This window comes from Hippopotamus amphibius, chromosome 11 (genome assembly GCF_030028045.1).
Source record: "Hippopotamus amphibius kiboko isolate mHipAmp2 chromosome 11, mHipAmp2.hap2, whole genome shotgun sequence".
Classification (NCBI taxonomy): Eukaryota; Metazoa; Chordata; class Mammalia; order Artiodactyla; family Hippopotamidae; genus Hippopotamus; species Hippopotamus amphibius.
In genome coordinates this window covers 111,197,430-111,214,990 of record NC_080196.1, presented here as the reverse complement: position 1 = coordinate 111,214,990, position 17,561 = coordinate 111,197,430, and the positions used below count along the sequence as shown (strand labels likewise).

Here is a 17,561-nt window from a genome sequence, read left to right as displayed (position 1 = left end):
TTTTTAAGAAAGGAAATTCTTATTGGAAGAGGAAAACAATAAAAGGAATGAAGATTCTATGAGTAAAGCAGAAAATGAAAAAAATTCAATGCCATTAAAAGCAGACACATAGGATCATTTGTATCTTATGCTATGTGAAAAGGTTGTTTTATTATCAATGTAACCAATCACAATGAAACCACCTCTTACAACTAAAGACATTATAATGAATTTTCTTTACAGCTACAGAGAAATGGGATTTGCTGTTACACATCAAATAGAACAGGCTGTATAAATTCTTCTTCCTATTTATTGTAAAATATAATTTCATCTATAAAATCAGTCATGAAATATTAAAACTGCAACAACAGAATTTATACCCTTTACTTAATTTAGTTTAAACGGTCTATTCACTAAAAAAAAGGGGGGGGATACATGTGATAGAGCCCCTACTTCCTCATTAAGTGTTTCCATTAGACCCTTTATTTTCAAGAATTTATAATGCAGCCATAAAAAAAGCATTCCATAATAAAAGTTAGTATACTTTACTTAAATTTTCCTTTAATCTTTTTCAAAAGGCAAGAGAATGAAGCACATAGCACAGGAATGCTGAGGAAGGGAAGGGAACTGGGAGGAAAAAATTAAAGAAACACAATGCATTTACACTGAAAACGTTAAACGCTAGTGAAAAGGAACATTAAGGTGCAAGTAAAGAGGCCCAACTATTCCAACAATAAGCTGCAGGACATATGGCAAACATTTAACTTTTCAGAGCCTCAGTTTCCTCACTTGGAAAGTGAGAAAGAAAGACTAAGATTTCTAAATTCCATGAGAAAATCCCTCACTGACAGTAAAAAAAAAAAAATGTTGAACAGTCAACCAGTAGAAAAAAGAATGGATTTGTTTTTTATTCCAGCAGGAAAAATATGAAGAGAAGGCTATTTCCAAAACATAAAAATGGAGGAAAAATAACTTTAAAAACAGCTAAAGACACATTCCACGCTGTTCTTGCTTAGAAAGATGGTCAGGGCCACTAAAGAGATGGACTAATACAACGGCTAATCAAAGAACTGCAGGGAAAAAAGACTTAAAACTACTGATTTTGGAAGAAATCTAGAAAAATGAAATTCCAAATGTCAATAAGCTAACACACGATATAAAATTATCAAGCCTCAAGATATTTGGAATATAAACTATTAGGTATTGAAGATCTCAGTGCTAAGAAAGTTTATTTAGAAAAAACTTCAGGATTAAATTTTAAAAATGGATATAGTTCTAACCAAGTCCATTTATCTAATAAGGTTTATAGTTTTTATTTTCCTTTGGGTGATGAAATGATAGGTAATTTTTTCTTCTTCCTGGCTCCTTTCTATATGCTTTCCTAAATATATTACTTGGGGGGAAAACAAAGGCGGAAGTTTAAAAACAGTCTCTACACATGGTAAGTAATGGAAAATGATGACTCCTCTCAAGAAAGGAAGAGCAAGCCTTCAGGTAGAAATACATTTATGATTGCGGTTCTTGGACTAAACTGAGAATCAAAATACCACAAATAAAAGGATATTTAGGGGGTGACTTGTAAAAGTCAGAGATGTTTGAGGTCTAATTTTGGTCAAACACCCAGGGCCACCAAGAAATTTCCCTACGGCCATTAGACTGCCCATTAAACTTAAGAAAGGAGAGTAACACGAGCACACCTGGCCCCCACATCTTGGCCTCCAGTACCATCCCCACTAAACAGAACCTGGGCTCCTCAGGGAATGGCAGGGCTAGACCTGGGGCACGGTAGTACGCAATGAGCCGGGAGCATCTTATTACGTCACAAAGTGGGGAGAAATGCTTTTAAAAAATGTTGTGACAAAGGAGTCAGCTTGAAGAGTCTCCCACTGACCAAATCTGGGACAATTTGGGCACCACAATAAAGTACCATTAAACCATTAAAAGTAGGAATAAATAAGTCCGTATTGATGACTGGGAGACAGATAGCTAGACAGGCAGACAGAAGGACAAATCGATGGACTGAAAGGGCAAAGGTTGTAGCAGAACGCTGAGGGCCAGCTGGTAAATGCTGAGGGCGTGAGAGGACAGAAAACCACACTGACAAAGATTGTATCAGACAAGAACGATCAACGGACGCCAATTCTAGGGGTACCTTTGATGTGCAGAATGTCTGAAGGGCATTAAACCATCTCACTACACACTGCTTATTTGGTGCAAGGGTAAGAAAAAAAAATCCAGTCATCGTACAGTGCATAAATCCTTGCCGGGGTGATCAAAATTAACATCCTCACTGAAGGCAGACACGGGATACCTGCAGATATAACACCCTGAGGAGGACAGGACACCTGTGCATCACGGCAGCTGAGAATGCGGCACCTGCAGCTAATCGAGAGGAAACAGCAGAAACACGAAGTGAGGAATGTTTTACATGAAGATAAAAAAAAAAGTGGGGAGGACTGCATTCTTCACAAATGTCAATGTCATAAAAGACAAAGACAGACTACAGAAATGTTTCAGATTAAAGGAGGGTAAGGAAACATGACAACTAAGCGTGATGTGTGTTCTCAGACTGGATCCTATGGTGGCAGCAAAACGTGCCACTGAGGGCATTCTAGCTCAGCTGACCACAAGTACTGCGATGGGTGACCGTATGTGTGGGGCTAGGGGATGCACAGAGAGCTGCTAAAATATTTTTTCCGGGCACATCTGTGAGGGTTTTTCTGGAAGGGATAAGCATTTGAATGGTAGACTGAAGATCCACCCTCACCAGTGTGGGCTGGCAACGTCCAATCTGTTGAGGGCCTGAACAGAACAACACGGTGGACAGGTAGAGGAAGGGCAAATTCGCTTCGGTTCCTTGAGTCGGGACGTCCACTTTCTGCTGCCCTCAGACATTAGCACTCCGGGTTTTTGAACCATAAAACTCAGACTGAATTACATCAGCAACGTCCCTGTTCCTTTAGCCTGCAGGAGAAGAAGGCGGGACTTCAGGCCTCCAATATCCACGCCAGCCAACTCCTGCCAACAATCTCCTCTCACACATATGTGTATGTGTCCTACTGGTTCTCTTTCTCTAGAGAACCCTGACGACACAGATTTTAAACTGAGAGTGGTTCTAGAGGAATAGGATTTTCCCTTGAACTGGAACTGAGGTTTCTGGAATTGGCTCTCTAATGCGATTACATTTTAAGATGCTAATGAGTATTTCCAGTAGCAAAAAGAGTACTGATAGTCTATAGCGTTATACCCAAAGTCCCATTAGACATAGCTGGGCTGCTGGTTTCCAGGTGACTGCATTTACTTCTATTAGAATGTTATGGGGAGTTCCCTGGTTGCCTAGTGGTTAGGATTCGGCGCTTTCACTGCCCTGACCAAGGGATCAATCTCTGATTGGGAAACTGAGATCCCGCAAGGCACTCAGCGTGGCCAAAACTAAATAAATAAATAGACAGACAGACAGATAAGAAAGAATGTTATGGATTAAGCACTGAAGACACTAAAATAGTATTCACCATGTGAACAGAAATGCACTGCTGGTGTTTTAAATAAAATTATGTACCACAAGTAAGGATTTTAAATAAGTGTGTATTATTAGCATGTGTATTAGGAAAAAAAAAAAATACCGACCTATGACTCCACATATATTAGTTCTTATAACAAGGCTAAGTTTAAAAAAAAAAAAAGGTGAGATAAAATACCGTGGAATAAAATATAGCAAAAACAATGAAAGAGTAAATAAATGACTAAAGTATGGAAAACTCTATATTCATACCTTATTCAATTTACTAATTTTTAATTATATAAATTCTAAGAAATCCATAAAGTAGATAAGAATTCTCAGCTCTAAATTCATCAGTAAATATGAGTGTTCTGAAAATCACTCCCTTCCCATTGCTGGCAACCCTTCGCAGCTGGCCTCACAAGTCTTCACTTATTAATATTCACACCTGAGTACTGGCCCCCTCAGATTCTACCTCTAAGAAAACACTGGGGCCTAATCAAATGGCCTAACTCTGTAATACTACACTTTCACATTCTGAGGAATAGGTAAGAGAATTATATACGTAGAAAAGAAAAACTGCAGAATACTAATTTTCTACATATTCATAACCTGCCTTTCCTGAGTTCAGGGGCTACAATCTCACCCAAACAAGAAGTTAACACCCTAACACCATAACTGCTATAACAAGTGGACTTGAAAATGGCTCAAACACAAGTTCCTATCTTGCGCCTGCAAACTCCCAGGGCAGGTGTTCCAGGTCACAGGTCAGCAGGCAGTCTGTTCCCAGCTGATTCAGAGATCCTGGCTCTTTCCATGCTGATGCTCAGCCTCAGAGCTTCCTCATTCTCTGCATCCAGCTGACAGAAGAGGAAAGCCAGCATGAGAGAGGCAGGGCACTTGCTTCTATAAAAGCCTCAGCTCAACAGCAGCATCTCCCACTTCCCCTCATTCCTGCTTCACTGCAAGGAAATCTGAAAAATGTCACCTGCAGTTATGCAACTCTCCCTTGCGGAAGGGAAGAACTGATTTAGGTGGACAGCTAGCCATCTCTGCCTCAAACCAATCCAGAAATTATCACACTTGTCATTCTACCATTAATGAAGGCTTTTAGTCTTTATAAGACTTTGAAGAGCATACTTAAAGCTATTACTTCCACATTTGTAAAACAAGGGACTTACAGACAACATCAGTCATTGGCAAATTTAGCTCATCATCAAAACATGAATCCCTCTGGCCTACACGTGGAGAGATTCTGATTAAGAAAGTCTGGGGTGGGGACTAAGCCTGCAGTTCTGAAGAGCTGCCTGGTTGATTCTGATGAGCCAGATGGGACCCACTGGATAAAAGTTCTCCTAACCTCAAAAAAGCCAACATGTACTTAACGTACATTTACCAGACAGAGCTGAGGTGCAGAGCAGGAGAGGGTAAGGGGGAGAAAGAAAGGTGAAACAGGAAAGAGAAAAATGTACTGCGCTCAATAGTTGTACTGCCGTCACACCAGATTCCAAACTCATTTGTCTGCATAATAATTGGCCACACAATATTATTCTGAACGTGACTTTCAGCAAACACTGCTTCAATCTACCACCCCGAAACCCTAGCGTTTAAACACCACCCCTACGGGAAACCAGATTATGGACCCTGAAGATTCTTAATGAAAACAAGTTGATCTCATTTTCTGAAAGACTATAATTTCTACTACCTCTACTTGAATGATCTAAACTTGCTAGGCTATTTTTAAACATACATTACACCTTAGTTTTAAACGCACATTACACCTTAACATCTTAGTTTAAATTCTAACAGTTTTATAATTTTATATACTCCTATAACTGTGATTCCTCATTCTATAAATGATCCAGTAATTATATATAAATTCTGATCCCTAATTCACCATAATCCACAAGTGAATTGTACACTTGGAAAGAAGTGGTTTGTTGCTTATTCTAGGCTTAAAACACACAGTTTCCATGATATTTAGCAACCGACAAGCAAGCTAGGCTTTGGTTACACTGGACGATGTAACCTGGTATTATTCCAACTGTGTTAAGCAATGTCTTTCCCCAAGGCTTCTTATTACCTTACTCATTTTTATTTAAAGCTATTTTGTTTTTTAATAAAAGCTAAAAAGTACAACATATAAGAGAAAACAGAGGTATGAACATCAAACACACTGAAAAGCACTGAGAATTAAGACAGATTATCTAGCTTTAGCAAAATACAGCTGAAACGAGAAGAGACGAAGTACCTAAAATCCATCTGAAAAAGCCTATGTTCTACATTTGCCCATCAGGGATGTGCGACAGGCACTGTGTGTGTCTGAAATGCACACCTCCTACTCGTGGGCTGTCAACTTCTTGGTGAGGGGTGACTCTGCTAGGAAGTAAGATATTATCTAATTACAAATGCTTGATAGTTGCCCTGCTTTAGATACATCTAGCACTCTGAGTATCAAACAAAAATAGTAGAGCTATTTGGCTCCAAAGGACATGTAATTTGACTTAGGGCTTCTAGAACCATCTTTTTATTTTTTCCAATACTTGCTCATTTCAAGGACTGACTGACACCATGACAGATTAAAATAAGGTGTACAGCATAAGTAATGTTTATTTAAAAAATAGTCCTCATAATATGGGATACTTATGACATTCCAAAAAATTTTATCAAAGGCTAGAGAAAAAAAAAAAATAGGCAAAGGTAGATTTCCCAAAAGTGCCCTTTTTAGCAACCTAAGCAAAGAAGCATGATTTCCTAAATCCTATGGCATGGTACTACCACTTCCTAATGAACTGGAAGATGCAATCCTTAGAACTAAAAACAAAATACAGTAGAATCTTGGATTGTGAGTAACTTGTTCTGCGAGTGTTCTGCAAGACGAGCACACATTTCTAATAAATTTTAACTTGATAAACGGGCAATGTCTTGCAGTACAAGTAGTACGTGACGCCGAACGTCACATGATCACAACTGAGCCAGTGGAGCTGACCACTGACGACCTGTGATGGATCTGCATCGCGAGCAATAGCAAGAGGTTTTGGGGGAGATCTTGTCTGCTGAGGAGGAGAAAAAGGCGGAGGAATCCCTCGCTTCAAATGAGGGAGATGTGTAACATGTGGGAAACAGTGCAAAATTTTGTACAAAAGCACCACCCGAATAAGGCTGTAGCGGTGCAAGCGATGAATCTGTTTAACAACAATGCAATGTCTCATTTCCCCGAAATCTTCAAAAGGAGGCAAAAGCAAGTGTCATTGGACAGGTTCCCTGTTAAAGCTGCATGAAAAGAAAAAGATTCCATTGAGCCAACAGATAGCAGTGATTCCATTAGTGAGAGTGAAAGTCCTCATATACAATAACCCTCCTCTCTCGTCTCCCTCACAGCAGCCACGAAGGTTTTAAAAGGTAAGTACAGGTTAATTTGTTTATTTTTCTTTATATTTTGTATTTTCTTTATTATTTTGTATTATATTACTATATTGAAATCATTTTCATAGGAATATTTTTGGGTTGTGGAACGAATCATCTGAGTTTCCATTATTTCTTATGGGGAAATTCACTTTGATATACAAGTACTTTGGATTACAAGCATGTTTCCAGAAGGAATTATACTCGCAAACCAAGGTTTTACTGTACAATTATTTTTCTGCTTTCTAGACTGGTCCTTTGCTAGAATGATAAAGTCAGGTACACTGGATTAAAAACAAACCTAACAAAATAAAGCAACTTGGAAAACGGGGATGAATACACCCTTCACCAGTTCTCCTCTCTACTCCCATTCCTACTTTGACTTTTTTCTGTAACTCCAATACTGTGGGACTCAACTCTGCTTTGTCTACGACTTTCTTCCTCTGACCTTCTCTGACAGAGTCACAGATGGCCTCCATCTCTTCCCGATGTGCCACAGAACCTCCCCTCCTCCGTGACATGGGGCAGTAGTGATCTGACACCCTGGGGTCACCGGGAGGCTCAATCCTCAGCTAATGAGTGTAAACTCAGCACGCAGTGTGCTTGCACAGTGCTGCACCAGGTAAGCACTCCGCAAGTATTAACACTCCTTACCCTCAAAACCAACCTTCTTCCTGATATCTCTGCTCCTGAGAGTACTGTTACATCATAATCCTACACGAATGTATCTTGAGCATCATCACCCCCATCATATTTTTTTCATACAAACTGAACAGTCCCTGTGTAGAGAGACACCACAAAAAGGAAGTTTGTTTTTAAAACAATTTGGTAGGTATGAAAATAATTTTAATATGTACAAAGATATTAAGCTTAAAATAACAGAAACTTAAGTACAGATCACAGTTTTAGAAAACTAAACTCTTGTCTTTGAAGTCCCTCTCAGTGTGCCTATCACCTTCCCTCATTACTGAGCCACCCACTAGCTTGAATTTTCTGTTTATAATTTACCTGTTTTCTTTACTACTTTACCATATCTGTATTCCTCACAATATGCAATTTTGTTTTTGCATGTTTCTAAATTTAAAAAAGAAAAATGGAAAAATACTAGATGCACTCTTCTGCAAGTAGCTTTTTTTCCCTCAAGTTGATGTTCCTGATACCTCGGTGACACATGTGACTGAAGTCCACTGGGTTTCACTACTGCACAGTACTTCCCTACAGGAACACGGTGCAAATTATCCATTCTCCTGTGATGACTGTGGCCTCCAGGGTTTGCCTTTTACAAAGAGTGCAAGTGTGAGCATTCCTGTACACGTCTCCAGTCACTGTTGGATATGAGTTTCTCTGGGGCAGCGCTTTGCTCATTTTAGCATGCATCAAATCACCGGGAGGGCTTGCTAAAAGAGAAAGCTGGCCCATCCCCGAAGTTTCTGACTCAGTAGGTCTAGGATGGGCCCAAACACTTGCATTTCTAACAAGTTCCCAGGAGATGCTGGGACCTAGAAGTGACACCAGAATAAAGAAAAAGGAGTGGAATTACTGGGTCAAAGGATACATGCTTCTTTAACTTTACTTGTTAATTCCAAAATTTCTGTACCAATTTACACTCCCACTTAGCATTCCCTAGAATGCTTCCTATCCTCCTAAATAGCAGATACTGTCAGATTTTTACATTGTTGCCAAACTACCCTGTACGAAACTTTACATTGTTGCCAAACTACCCTGTACCAAACTACATACCATGTTGCTCCTAATCTGTACTTCTCCAATTACTAATGAAGTTCAGCATCTCTGCATTCAGGTTTCCGCTTCTGTGAAATGCCTATTCAGGTCCTTTGCCCATTTTTCTATTGTTACAGATTTGTAGTTGTTCACCTTTCCGGACACTAAACTTTTATCAGTAATATGTACTGAAAAGATCTATTCTCACTTGTGACTTCTCTGTTCACTTTCTTGATGATTTCTTTTAATAAACAAAAGTTGTCAATATCAATGTTGTCAAACATAGCAATCTTTTCCTTTATGGTTTGCACCACCTATGATCTAAGAAACTCCTCCCTCTAACAGAGTAATATACAACTATTGCCCTACACTGTCTTCTAAAAGTTTCAGTCTTGCCTTCTATATATAAGGCTTTAATTGACTTGCAGTTGATTTTGGTGAATGATGTGAATTAGAAATGTATCCACTACTAAGAAGTTTCCTGTTTGGTAAGGGCCACAGGTACAGCCAAGAATAACTATACACAAAAAGTGCCCCAAGTGAAATATTGGTTAGGTGTTCATCATGGCTTTATTGAGTTTTATTCTACTCTCATTGAGGCAAACAAAAAACTGGAAATTTTCAACAAGAAAACTTGGAAAGTTTTAGCTAATTAGTCAGAATATGATCCCCACCCACTACACTCCAGGAATAATCCTTAAAAATACCCCCAAAACCTCGATATTGTCCTATTCTTTAAAAAAAGAAAAAAAAAAGAGTTAAGCATTGGGGAAAGTGTGGGAAAATGTGCATTCTCCATAGTACTGGTTGGGGTATAAACCTATACAACCTTTCTAAAGTGTAATTTCACAATTTATGTATCAGAAACCTTAAAATGTGTAGCTTCTTTGAGCTACCAATGACTCTACAGAATTTACCTTAAAGAAATAACTGGACAAAATATGTGTTTAAGGATATGCACCATGGAACTCTTTACACTAGAAAAAACGGAACAACCTAATAGCCAGTGAAGAGGTATCAGTTAAAGATGAAACTGCTGTGGCACGTCCACATACTGGAACACTGTGCAGATTACAGAGCTGTACTGATGTGGGAAAATGTTCACAGAATTCCGGTAACTCATAAAAACAGTTAACAAAATGCACATATAATATTCAATTACTCAGAAATATTTATGGAGTGCCCCTATGTGCTAGGTACCAAGCAAGTTACTAGGTAAACAAAAAGAGATCTGTTCCCTGCCTCCCAGGAGTTACAGGCACTGGGAGGAGACAAACAGGTATGTATCTTCCAACTGACTCGGGATGGGATATTAAAGGTACACACATTTCGAAAACAGAGACGATTTATACGTATACATGTGTCATACAGCCAGCAATTCCATCAGCAAGGAGAACACATGCCCCCTGCTCCCTGGGCCAGCAAGGGGGTAAGCGGTGGGGTACCAGGAGCAACTGCCTTGTGATGAACTGAAGTGCGTCCATCTTCTACAAAAATGCTCCAGGGGGAATTCTAAGAAAAGCAGCACAACCATGGAAAGTCGTGCGCGGGAAGACATGTGTGAGACAGATCGCAGAGCCACAGCAGAACAGTTCCGACAAACAGCCTCCACTGTTGCCAATTCAAGACGAATACTGACCAAGATAAAGTACAAGTTCTTGAGCAAATAACTGTTCTTCCAACAGCGACAACTTTACCCTTCCCTGCTATGTTTGAGTCTAGCAAATAGTAATGAAGCCCCCCAAGAAATCTCCCACAGATAGGGTCAGGCTCAAAGGATTCTAACATGAGATGTTCATTCATTTTAAACTTCTGCACCAAAATCAGTCAAAGTTAGGAGAGTCATTAATTACAAAGAGAAAATGTTTAACCTTAGAGCACAGAAAGATGTCAGACCACCTCATTCAAGAGGTCAAAGTTAATATTCACCACAGATAAGACATATCTACATCACCTACATTCCAATATGCTGCACCCCAAGCAAACTTCACCCTTGTGGTATCCTTGCCAAAAATGCCTAACCCTCAATTTAATCTTGAAAGAATACAACACAAATTCAAACCCACTAACATTCTACAAAATAACTGACCAGTACTCTTCAAAAGTATCAAGGCGTGGACTATAAGTGTAAAAGGAATTGTCACAGATTGGACGAGACTACAGAGGCTTGATAACTAAGTGTAGTACGGGATGCTGGACCAGATGCTGGACCAGAAAAAGGACATCAGTGGTGAAACTCTCATCAAGTCTTTAGATTAACTGTTATCAATCACCTGGTTTCAGTAACTGCGCTATGGTTACATAAGACGCTAACAAAGGGAACTGGCTGGAGGTATACAGAACTCTCTGGACTATTTTTGAAATGTTTTTTGTAATTCCAAAATTATTTCACAGTAAAAAGTTTTTAAATATCATTTAAGATGAAAGATAAAAAGGTACAGGGATCACTCGTTAACTCTAACATAACAGTACGCTACTTCCTCTAACTGTGCCAAACCATCCCAGTAATTGCAAATAAGGCTTAAACTGGAGTAAATGGCAATTATTCAGTAAAAGTCCACGACTGGGATGATCTAGAGAGCAGAGTAACTTTCCAGATAAAAGACCCGCCTTATTTTCTCCCTCACTCTTTTTTAATTCAATTCAACTTACATTTATTCAACATTCATTATTGGCATGTAACTGTGTTTGAGCCTGACAAGATTTTGATATATGAGAAAAGAATATTTTAGTATACAAAACAACAGAAAAAAAGCATAGAAAAACAAAGCTGGAAGTAACTTTTCACTCCCATACAATCCATCCATCAACCTGGACGCCCTTCTCAGTGCAAATGTTGGTAAGACTGAGGGCTCTCATAGCTTCAACAGTAAGTGGCTCTGACTGCTAAAATCATCTCCCAAAATGCCAAAATAACTCCCTCTGAGAAATACTCCATTTCTAGTCCTTTTTATTTTTCATCTAATCATATGTTGTTTGTGCATTACTGTTTGTAATACAAAATTTAAAAACTTGATTCTCTGAGTAGCAGGGAAAAGGTTAGGCTTGTAAAACCTGCAGAGGTTTACTTGCTTTCCTCTTATTAAGAAATCAAAGGCAGTATCACATGAGGCCAGGGCTCCCAGAGTGTGGCCTCAGAGCCAGCAGCTGCAACATCAACCAGACACCTGTCAGAAGTGTGAATTCCCAGTCCCGGGGCAGACCTGCTGAATCCGAGCCCCGACGTGATGCCCAGCACCTGCGTTTTCACAAGCCCCCAGATGACTCTGATGCACCTTAAATGTGAGAACCACTGATGCTTCAAAGAGCGGAAAGACTGGCCTATAAGGCAGGAGGTCTGATTCTAATCCTTGTCCTGCCACTAATTCTGAGACTGGTTTGTCATTTAGCTTCTGTGGGGCTCAGCCGCCCCACCAGACAGGAGGGAATGAAACAGATCACTGCCACAGTCCTTACTCCCTCTAAAATGTGACAACTCTATGAGGCCTAAAAGTGAAAAGAGAATCACACAGTATTTCACATATTTCTCTTTCATCAAAATGAAACAATTAAAATTTCTTCCTTTCATCAACGGTCTCTCAACCATATTTATTATTTTAAATAAAACTGTTAACTTTGCTTTAGTGAACGCCATATAAACTCGAATTCTATAGCTTCATATTTAGTTCTATATCAAGTCTATTTTGGACGAATTCCACATAACAAACATTCCAAGAAATCTACGCTACAGGTTGAACTGTAATTCCCGCCCCTCAACCCCCACACCCCGCCCCAAATTTAAATGTTGAAGCCCTACTCCCCCATGTGATAGTATTTAGATCCGGGGCCTTTGGAAGGTAGGTTTAGATGAGGTCATGAGGGCGAGGCCCGCAAGATGGGATCAGTGTCCTTTTAAGAGGAAGAGAGAAGAGTTTTCTCGCTCTCTGCCACGTGAGAACAGAGCAAGAAGGTGGCCATCTGCAAGCCACGAAGGGCCCTCAGCAGGAATCGGCTCCTTGATCTTGAATTTCTCCACCTCCAGAACTGTGATAAATAAATGTGTTTCAGCTACCCAGGCTGTGGCGTTTTGTTACAGCAGCACAAGCTGAGACACTCAAATGTCCCCTCTGGTGTGGGGATCTAACAGAACGGTGCTCCACGACGTCTCTTAGTGTGATCAGACCACAGGAAGTATTCAGTAAGCAGGAAAATCAAAGAAGTTTAAACTGTATAGATCTAGATATTTCCATTACTACACAGCTTTAATTTATCCTTCTGTTCATGGATTTAAAAACTAGGATGCTTCTCACAACCTGTGATACCTGTGAAATAAGTCTTAGTGAGAAAGGGATGGGAATCAAATTAGAAGAATCTGTTTTATAAAGGTTAGAAGAGTTCTCTAATAAAACAAACCTAATCAGAATGTTGGGGGAAATGTCCCATCAATCAAGTGAATACGCATTAATCCTTCTGATCTCACTCAAATGCTGTATCCTGCAAACTCTCACCACTCCTACCGGGCAGTGATCATTTCCTCTGTGCTTCCATGTCTCCATTTGAGCACTGAGCAAAAGGCACCAGATTTGTTTATGTATCTGTCTGAACTGGACCTTGAAATCATCTAGGGCAATATGTTACTCTCTCCTGCACCCAGAATGGTGTCTGGCATGAAGCAGGAGCCAGTGTTTGTTAAGTGGAGCCACCGTGCTTTGCTGAACACCAGTGGAACTCTGTCCTACCTTGCAGCTTTTTTAAACCTGAAATGATTCCAAAATAGTTTAAAAACAAAAAAGGCACCAGTAGCAACTACGCTATCAGCAATCATCACAACTGTCTTCCATGTCATGTTAGAAGACATCAGCTACTAGAGGGCCTTGCCTCAGTGTGTGTGTGTTTGTTTATTTCGGCTGCGCTGGGTCGTAGCTGCGGCACGCGGGATCTTCGTGGTGGCTTGCGGCTTCTTAGCTGTGGCATGCATGCGGGACCTAGCCCCGCAACGACGAGGGATGGAACTCGGACCCCCTGCACTGGGAGCCCAGAGTCTTACCCACTGCACTACCAAGGAAGTTCCACCTTCGTGTTCTCCAGAGGTGACACTAGGAATTAGTAATGTCACATGTAGCGAACTTGAAGAAAAACAACAAACATTTGAGACTGGAATCCGTACCATAACTTTGGTCAAGTTATTTAATCTGGGTCTCAGTTGGTGAAAAGGGAGTAATCCCCACGCTACAGGACTGCTGTGTACATCAAATGAGCTCTCCGAACCATATTCTAATCCATACGCAATCAGTGCCCTTCCCTGGACGGGGTTCCAACTGGACTAAGACCTCACCGCCGAACAGGTGCATGTCGTGACCGGTTCCACGGGCAGAGACTGCAAAGTCACCCCTCGATCACCATCAGGGCCACGACCGCCTACAGAATAAGGAGACCCTACCCGCGTGCCCACAGACGCCGCCCCCGCCAAGACGTCCTGTTCCAGAGGGCCCCTCGGAAAATACACGGGCGGCTCACACCTCCCCGCACCCGCCGGCGCCGGGCCGCCCCCAGCAGCGGGCACGCACGCCCGGGACGCGCCGGCCGGCCGGGAAGAGGGGCGCCCGCGGCGGCGGGGGGCGGCGCGCGGCAGCCGGGGTCTCCGCCCAGCGCGGGCCGGCTGCACCCGGCGACCGGCCGCGCCGCTCTCGGTCACCAGCGCCCCCGCCCGCGTCCTTCACGGGGGCGGCGGCGCGGCCCGCGGAGGCCGGGAGCGGGGCGAGAGGCCGCAGGGAACCGGCACGCGGCGGCTCGGCGAAGGCCCCTCTCCCGGGGCCGCCCGGCGGCGGCCAGGGGCGCGCGGGGTCGCGGCCTGCGCGCGGACGGCGGGCCCGCGGGGGCCGGGCGGCGGCGAGGCCGCGCGGGCGGCGGGCGTGTGGCGCCGGAGTCGCGGCGGCGGCGGCGGCGGCGGGAGGGCCCGGCGGGCGGGCGGGGAGGGGCGGAGGCGGGGGGCGGGGGGCGGAGGCAGCGCGGAGGGCCCCGGCGGGGCGCCCGGCGCCCGGCCGCCCGGGCCCCGGCCCTCAAGCCACCGCCCCCAGGCCCCGCGCTGACGCCGGACGGTCCCCGCCTCCAAAGCCCCCGCCCCGGCCAGAGAATAACTTACCTGTTTGCCGACGGAATCGCTCCTGCTCGCCCCTCTGACTGACTCCTCCGGCTCACCGTCTTCCCTCTGGGAGGAAGGGGAGGGACTTCCTGCTTCTCCGCGGAGCGACTTCCGGCGGCTCCCAGGACGCCTCTCTCAGAGACTGCGCGCCGGACATCACGACCAAAAGCCAGGATCTTGGAGCTGGATGAGTAAAGCCCACACTGAGTTCCCCTCTTCTCTCCCGACTGGCCGGCGAACCTGTGCGCCTCCTGTTTTCAGTGTTATCATCTCTTGCCGGAAGTCACTGGGAGACGCAGCCGGAAGTCCCGCCCCTCCCCAAGAGAGGAAAACGGAAAGCCAAAGAAGTCAATCTCGGGAAGCGGGGACGCGTCCGGCTCGACGGCCGGGTGGGTTCGACCCGCAGGGCCGAGCGGAGCGGGAGGCCGCTGCCCTGGGCCTCCGCCGGCCGAGCGGAGCCCGGCGCGTGTGGGCGCCCGTCTAGGGGACAAGGTCTCTCCGCTGTGCTAGGCGCGCGCGCAGCTGCGGGTGTTGCGGGAGATCTGCCGAGCGACTCCCCGAAAGGGGTCCTCGCAGGCCCAGGCCGCGGGAGCCCCGCGCCGAGTCGTGACGCCAGCGGGGCGGCAGAGGAGCTGAATGGGGTGGTTGGCCGGTTTGGCAGTGAAAGCCGAAGACGCCCCGGGTGGTTAAAGGGCCCCGCCGGGCCGTTCTGATACACGTTAACGGCACAGCACAAGAATGGTGAGGAGGGAAGTAAAAGTAAGGCACGACCGAGGCCTCGTGGCCAGCGCCCCTCCTGCCCCTTTTGCAGGAGTGTCCGCGGACCTGAGGCTTCCACGCCCTTTCTCTGCAGACTCACAGTCCAGGAAGGAAGGCCACGGCGTGACAAGTGCGCTGACACAGAGATGAGCGGCGACGTCCCCCTTGGGACCGGATGGTGAAGATGAAGCTTGCTAAGGAGTTTTGGCTTTATCTTGTAGGTATAGGGAAATCTCTTAAATAACCGGATTTGTATACTTTTAAGTAAATGGAACTTTTAAAGGATGTCCTTGCAATAATAACGATAGGCTTTCTAAACCAAACCAGCTCTCAAGGCCAGTTCCAGCGCAGTGCTATTTAAATCAGAATATCACGTTTTAAATACTGTATTACAGAATAGTTTCCCTAGACGTTATCTTATTTCTCCTTGTAATCCACAGGAATTCTCGTGTCTGTCACCCACAACAGGAAATTGCATTTAGAAGAGTTCAATAACTATTCTAAGATCACACAGCTAGTAAAGGTGGAACTAACCTTCAAACTCAAGCATCAACCTTTTCCAGTCCACCGTACATCTTTTAATAGCTACTTCAACAGTGTCAGTCATGGATGACAAGGGGATGAACTTCTCAGCAATTACAGTAGCTAGCACAATTTCCATGTGGAACAGGTGCTGTTGAGTTTTAGGAGATTGAGCTTGCTACCTTTCTTACCTTCGGAATTTAGTTAACGTTTCATCTTTCTTCTTTAAGCAATGAAATAAAATCTGAGTTTATTTTCCAGTTCCCCATAATTATTTAACTGAGACAGGACCTTTGTATCATATAGTGACCTTAAGGAAGTCAGCTTGACCTCATTTTCCTCATGTATAAAATGAGTTATTTAGGGTAAAGTTGCCTTCTTCTGAAATTCTGTTACTATAAATAGAAGAGGTTCTAAAATTTCTAAGCAACAGTAACAGTGTCTAATACTGTTAGTGTCATTAAAACATTGAAACGATATGGGGATATGTGTATAAAAACAGATGATTGAACCTGGTGTACCCCCAAAAAAAAATAATTTAAAAAAAAATAAATAAAAAATTAAAAAAATTAAAAATTAAAAAAAATAACAATTATCAAAGAATTAAAATGCTTTTTCCCACTTAAAAAAAAAAAATTGAAACGACTTTGTTCCGTTAGATAATACTAATAGCAATGATAGCTGTGCTTCATTAAGCACCTACTACACGTCATGCAGTGCTCTTGAGAATCCAAGAATATAGGAAAAACTTATATTTTTCAGTGTCTTATTAGGAAAATGTATATATAATGTATGTATATCATTGCTAAAGATGATGTCTTTCCATGGCTTCTGGCCTCCATTTTTTCCTGATGAGCAGAGGTCATTCAGATCTTTTCTCCCTTTTATGTTTTCCTATATGTCATTTGTCACTTTTCTCAGGCTACTTTCAAAATTATCTCTGTATTTTTGTCTTTCAGAAATCTGATTGTGAGGTGCCTAGGCATGATTTTCTTAATATTTATTCTGTTTGGGTTTTTCTGAGCTTTTAACACCAATAAATATATGTTTCACCAAATTTGGAAAATCTCGGATCATTATTTCTCAAAATAGTGTTACTTTTCCCTAGTCTCTCTTTTTCTCTTAAATGTCTATTAAATATATATTACACCTCTTGGTATTATATATGACTCACTGAAGCTCTGTTTTGTTTTCATTCTTTTGCTCTTAGACCTTCATATTGGATCATTTTTATTGATCTATCCTGTGTTCGCTGATTCTTTCTTCTGTCATCTCCAATCATCTGTTAAAAGCAGCTAGTGATTTTTTTTTCTTAATTCAGATATTAGTTCTAAAATTTCTGTTTGGTTCTGTCCAATAATTTCCATTTCTCTGCTGAGATTTCCTATTTGTTCACTTATTAAAGGCATATTTTCCATTATGTCTTTGAGCAAAGTTATAATAGCTGCTTTGACATTTTGTCTGCTAATTCCAACATATGAATCATCTTGGGGTTAATCTTCATTAATTTGCTCTTTTCTTGAGTGAGTCATGTTTTCCTTTTTCCTGAATGTC

General features: G+C 42.6%; 1 protein-coding gene across 6 annotated transcripts in view; it reads right to left on the bottom strand.

Annotated features, from left to right (window-relative positions):
- The window catches only part of ZNF407 (zinc finger protein 407), a 409,125-nt gene extending 394,139 nt beyond the window's left edge, over positions 1-14,986 (bottom strand). For 4 of the 6 annotated variants that reach the window (XM_057698831.1, XM_057698835.1, XM_057698836.1 and 1 more), the window contains exon 1: positions 14,727-14,986. The gene's annotated coding sequence lies outside the window, so the exon portion shown is untranslated. Of the gene's footprint in view, positions 1-2,290; positions 2,363-13,919; positions 14,407-14,726 lie in introns of those variants that run through there. The other 2 variants (XM_057698832.1, XM_057698833.1) reach the window with 2 other exon arrangements.
- Between the last annotated feature and the right edge of the window lie 2,575 nt (positions 14,987-17,561).